Source organism: Bubalus kerabau, chromosome 1, assembly GCF_029407905.1.
Source record: "Bubalus kerabau isolate K-KA32 ecotype Philippines breed swamp buffalo chromosome 1, PCC_UOA_SB_1v2, whole genome shotgun sequence".
NCBI lineage: Eukaryota > Metazoa > Chordata > Mammalia > Artiodactyla > Bovidae > Bubalus > Bubalus kerabau.
The window spans coordinates 16588913-16595112 of NC_073624.1; positions in this window are offsets into that span (position 1 = coordinate 16588913).

Sequence of the window (6200 nt, forward strand, 5' to 3'; positions counted from 1 at the left end):
CTGGGTCAGGAAGATCCCCTGGAGGAGGGCAGGGCAACCCACTCCAGTATTCTTGCCTGCAGAATCCCAAGGACAGAAGAGCCTGGCAGGCTACAGTCCATGGGATCACTAAGAGTCAGATACTACTGAAGTGACTGAGCACATACACATATATCAATTCAGTTCAGTTCAATCTCTCAGTTGTGTCTGACTCTTTGTGACCCCATGGACTGCAGCATGCCAGGCTTCCCTGTCCATCACCAACTCCTGGAGCTTGCTCAGACTCATGTCCATCGAGTCAGTGATGCCATCCAACAATCTTATCCTCTTTCATCCCCTTTTCCTCCCACCTTCAATCTTTCCAAGCATCAGAGTCTTTTCACATGAGTCAGTTCTTCACATCAGGTGGCCAAAGTATTGGAGTTTCAGCTTCAGCATCAGTCCTTCCAATGAATATTCAGGATTGATTCCCTTTAGGATGGACCGGTTGGATCTGTTTGTAGTCCAAGAGACTCTCAAGAGTCTTCTCCAACATCACAGTTCAAAAGCATCAATTCTTCAGCACTCAGCTTTCTTTATAATCCAACTCTCATATCTAACAGTTAGAACTGGACATGTAACAACAGACTGGTTCCAAATAGGAAAAGAAGTTTGTCAAGGCTGTATATTGTCACCCTGCTTATTTAACTTATATGCAGAGTACATCATGAGAAATGCTGGGCTGGATGAGGCACAAGCTGGAATCCAGATTGCCAGGAGAAATACCAATAACCTCAGATATGCAGATAACACCACAGTTATGGCAGAAAGTGAAGAAGAACTAAAGAGCCTCTTGATGAAGGTGAAAGAGGAGAGTGAAAAAGCTGGCTTAAAGCTCAACATTCAGAAAACCAAGATCATGGCATCCAGTCTCATCACTTTATGGCAAATAGGTGGGGAAACAGTGGAAACAGTGTCAGACTTTATTTTTTTGGGCTCCAAAATCACTGCAGATGGGGACTGCTGCCATGAAATTAAAAGATGCTCCTTGGAAGAAAAGCTATGACCAAACTAGACAGCGTATTAAAAAGCAGAGACATTACTTTGCCAACAAAGGTCCGTCTAATCAAGGCTATGGTTTTTCCAGTAGTTGTGTGTGGATGTGAAAGTTGGACTATAAAGAAAGCTGAGTGCTGAAGAATTGATGCTTTTGAACTGTGGTGTTGGAGAAGACTCTTGAGAGTCCCTTGGACTGCAAGGAGATCCAACCAGTCAATCCTAAAGGAAATTAGTCCTGAATATTCATTGGAAGGACTGATGCTGAAGCTGAAACTTCAATACTTTGGCAACCTGATGCGAAGAGCTGACTCATTTGAAAAGACCCTGAATCTGGGAAAGACTGAAGGTGGGAGAAGGGGATGACAGAGGATGAGATGGTTGGATGGTCCCACCAACTCAATGGGCATGAATCTGAATAAACTCTGGTAGTTGGTGATGGACAGGGAGGCCTGGCATGCTGTAGTCTATGGGGTCACAAAGAGTTGGACAGCACTGAGCGACTGAAGTGAACTGAACTGAACTCATATCCATACATGACTACTGGAAACACCATAGATTTGACTAGATGGACTGTGTTGGCAAAGTAGTGTCTCTGTTTTTTAATATGCTGTCTAAGTTGGTCATAACTTTTCTTTCAAGGAGCAAGTGTCTTTTAATTTCAAGGCTGCAGTCACCATCTGCAGTGATTTTGGAGCCCCCCAAAATAAAGTCTGTCATTGTTTCCATTGTTTCCCCATGTATTTGCCATGAAGTGATGGAACCAGATGCCATGATCTTAATTTTCTGAATGTTGAATTTTAAGCCAACTTTTTCACAATACTGTTTTCCATTACGGTTTATTATAGGATATTGAATATAGTTCCCTGTGCTATATAGTGGGACCTTGTTTTTTATATCTACCCTGTATATAATAGTTTGGGATCTGGTAATCCCAAACTCCTCATTTATCCCTCCCACCCCTTCCCCCCTTCAGTAACTATAAGCTTTTCTACCCAGAGATTAGTACCTTTTTTTTTTTTTTGAGATTAGTACTTTTTAAACTGAGGACAGGAGAGCTATCTTGGGGTGGCCATTGCCCCAGATGAGGTGTCTTACGAAAGCCATGGCCTGAGATTAAGAGTTCAGGGGGACTCTGGTCTGTTTGATGTGACATGTGGCTTTCAGGAATCCAGTTTTTTTTTTTTAATCAGAAGCCAAAAGGGGTGTATATGTGGCCCATCAAGAAAGGACTTCGATCTCCCACAGACCAAAAGGGCCAAATTCCACAGCTGACCTTAGACTGTATTAAAACATAGTGAAGTAACCAGAACGCTAATCAAAAGGTCTGAAGAACCAAGGGGAGTTACAATAGGAAGCTTCTGGAAGGATCTTGTCCAATTAAGCAAGGAGCATAAAGCCATTTATGTTACTCCTTAACTGTTTACCTGCCAACTACCTTCCCCTCCCCCCCCCCCCCCCCGCCCCCACCTGTCATTCCATGTGCCATGGAGTTGACTGTGAACCCTGGACTACAGTGCTTTGGACAGGAGAAGGGAGAATCTTCTAGAAAAAAAAAGGAATTGCAAAAATATTAAGATTAAGAAATACGCTTGTGATGTAGACATTTTCCTTCTTTTTAATAACTGGAGGAATAGAAAAAAATTTAACCTGGAGTCTGACAAATAACAGAGAAAAGAAGTCTCTCTCTACCAGCAAGAGTCTTCAGTCTATCTGGGTTCTGCCGTCACTGGCGGAGATACTGGTGAAGATTTGCTTGTTGCTTCTGCCTCAGATGGGAGAAGGCAATGGCATCCCACTCCAGTACTCTTGGCTGGAAAATCCCATGGACGGAGGAGCCTGGTGCCATGCAGTCCATGGGGTCTCTAGGAGTCGGACATGACTGAGCGACTTCACTTTCAATTTTCACTTTCATCCATTGGAGAAGGAAATGGTAACCTACTCCAGTGTTCTTGCCTGGAGAATCCCAGGGACAGGGGAACCTGGTGGGCTGCCGTCTATGGGGTTGCACAGAGTTGGACACAACTGAAGCAACTTAGCAGCAGCTGCCTCAGATAACAAGATGGGTTGTTTTTCTCATCATTAGCTGTATTATCAGATAATTTCCCTGGTGAGTGGCAGGGAAGGGTTCTAAGTGAGTCATCATCAGAGACTTTAGAGCTGGGAAGGGCTCCTTGCCAAGGCCTTCTGGGCTAGAAAATTGTTCATTGTGGTTTAAATCAATCATACAGCCTTGCAAGTCACTTGGGAACAACATGTGTGCTTCATCTGAAACTCAAGAAAAGACAACTTTTCAAAAAGCAGGTGAACCGTCACATTTCTTTGGTCAGAAGAAAAGAAAAAGGACTGGTGGGTCAGCGCCTCATGCCTGGGAAAAAAGATGTCGACCAGAGGCCAAGAGGACTCTCTGGGAAAGACCCTGGTTGAAATTGGACCAGAAGGAGCTGGTGGGATTTGGGGATTCTATAAATTGCTTTTACTTTGATTTCTATCGAAAAATATTCTGTGAAAATGTGATTTTTTAACTTTCCAAATATGCATTCTTTTTTTTAAATTTAAACATATGAGAAAACTTCTTTTCAGCTATTTTCAGGTATAACTCACAAATAAATTGTAAGATAATTAAAGTGTACAATATGATGATTTGACCTGCATATATATTGTGAAAGGATATCTTGTATCCAGTTAATTCACACACCTCTCACCTCGTGTGTGTGTGTGTGTGTGTGTGTTACTCGCTCAGTTGTGTCTGTTTCTTTGTGACCTCATGGACGATAGCCCACCAGGCCCCTTTGTCCATGGGATTCTCCAGGCAAGAATACTGGGGTGGGTTGCCATTCCCTTCTCCAGGGGATCTTCCTGACCCAGGGATCAAACCTGCATCTCTTGCATCTCCTGCATTGGCATGCTCTTTACTGTCTGAGCTACCAGGGAAGCCCTTAACTCACATATTTATCCTTAATTTTTTTTTTTTTGTGGAAACATTGAAGTTCTACTCTCTTGGCAAATTTCAGTGATACAATATAATTTCAGTGATACAATATATTGTTATCAATTATAGTTACCATGTTACACATTAGATCCTCAGACCTTATTTATCTTATAACTATAATTTATACCCTTGTATCGATCACTTTCTGTTTCCCCTATGCCTCAACCCAGGGTGACAACTTTTTAATTTTCTCTTGCTATGAGTTTTTTTCAAAAAGATTTGATACACACACACACACACAAAAAGATTTGACACATATGTGATATCTTGCAGTATTGCCTTTCTCTGGCTTATTTCACTTAAAGTAACCTCCTCCAGTTTCACCCATATTGTTGCAAATGACTTGATTCCCCCCTCCCCCACCCAACACTTTTTTTTAAGGCTGAATAATATTATATATATTGTGTACACACACACACACACACACATACACACATACTTACACACTATTTTTTCTTGATCCATCCATCTACTGATTGACACTTAGGTTATTTCCAAGTCTTGGCTATTGTGAATAATGCTGCAATGAACATGGAAATACAGATGTCTTTTTGGGATAATCCTTTCATTTCTTTTGGATAAATACCCAGAATTGGGATTGATGGATCCCACAGTAGATCTATTTTTGATTTCTTGAGAAACCATACTGTTTTAGTAGCAGCTGTATCAATTTATATTCTTAAAAACAATGTAAGAGGATTCTCTTTTCTCCATATCCTTGTCAGTATTTGATATCTCTTGCTTTTTTTTTTGATAATAGCCATCCTAACAGATATGAAGTGATATTTCATTTTGTGTGTGTATGCATTTTTTTTTGGCTGTGCCACGAGGCTTGTGGGATCTTAGTGACCAGGGATTGAACCCATGCCCTTGGCAGTGAAAGCGCAGAGTGCTAACCACTGGACCACCAGGGAGTTCCCTCACTGTGGCTTCGATTTGTATCTCCCTGATTATTAGTGATGCTGAGCATTTTTTCACGTACCCATTGGCCACTGTCATACAGCTTAGTTGGGGAAGGTCTGTTCAGGTCCTTTGTTCATTTTTGAATTGGGTTATTTCCTTTTTTTTTTGGCTATTGAGTCATATGAGTTCCTTGTGTATGTTGGATATTGACCGATTGTCAGAGAAGCAGTTTCAGATTATTTTCTCCCATCATGTTGGTTGCCTTTTCATTTTGAAGACGATTTCCTTCCTAAGCAGAAGCTTTTTAGTTTGATGTAGTCCCACTTGTTTATTTTTGCTTTTGTTGCCTAGTGGTCTTCTTTCCTGGGGGCGCAGCTTCTGTTTGAAAAGCCTCTTGTACAAAGGAATACAAATGACATAGAATACCAACAACAGCCCAGCACGGTGCTAATTCTAATTTTAACCACTGTATTCTGTCTGACCTCCAAATAGGCTGTTTGCTATCTGTCTTCCTTTATGTTTAGCGTGAAAGTAAATTATCTCTTTTGTCTTCTCTGCTTGGGATTGACTTTGATATATTTTTGGCACAGTATGCTCAGGTTTGTCTGGGTACTCTCTACTCAGGGGTAAAATGAAAACATTTCTTCATCTCTCTTGCACAGGAAGCAAGAAGAACCTAAGGTTTCCAATGGGAAAAAAAGAGGTTGGTTAGAATAAAAATTCATAGGAGCCAGGGACAAAAGCAAAAAAAGTGCCTAAGTAAACAGTGGAGACAAACTCAGGATAAAGAAATACAATTCTGGGATCAGTAGAAGCAAAGAGAGAGAATCTGGTCTTTACATGGAACCAAGCAGAGGTGGTGAGAATGGAAAAGGGCTGAACCCAAGAGGCTGGACAGAGGTATTCTGATCGAGATTTTGGAAAAATTAATTAACTAAATTGGACCTGGGCTTCCCCAATGTCTCAGAGGTAAAATATCTGCCTGCAGTGTGGGAGACGCAGAAGACACAGGTTCAGTCCCTGGGTTGGGAAGATCCCCTGGCAGAGGAAATGGCAACCCACTCCATTATTCTTGCCTGAATGGACAAGAGGAGCCCCTGCACAGCGACAGTCTAAAGAGTTGCAAAGTGTTGGGCACGACAGAGCGATTGAGCACACAGGTTGGACCTAGGTGAACTTTACATCTGCTTGGGCGTGTGTGTGTGTGTGTGTGTGTGTGTGTGTACTAATACTTATGACATAATTTAATGTAGAACTTCCCCCCAGAAATTTATGAAATTCTCTCAGTGTG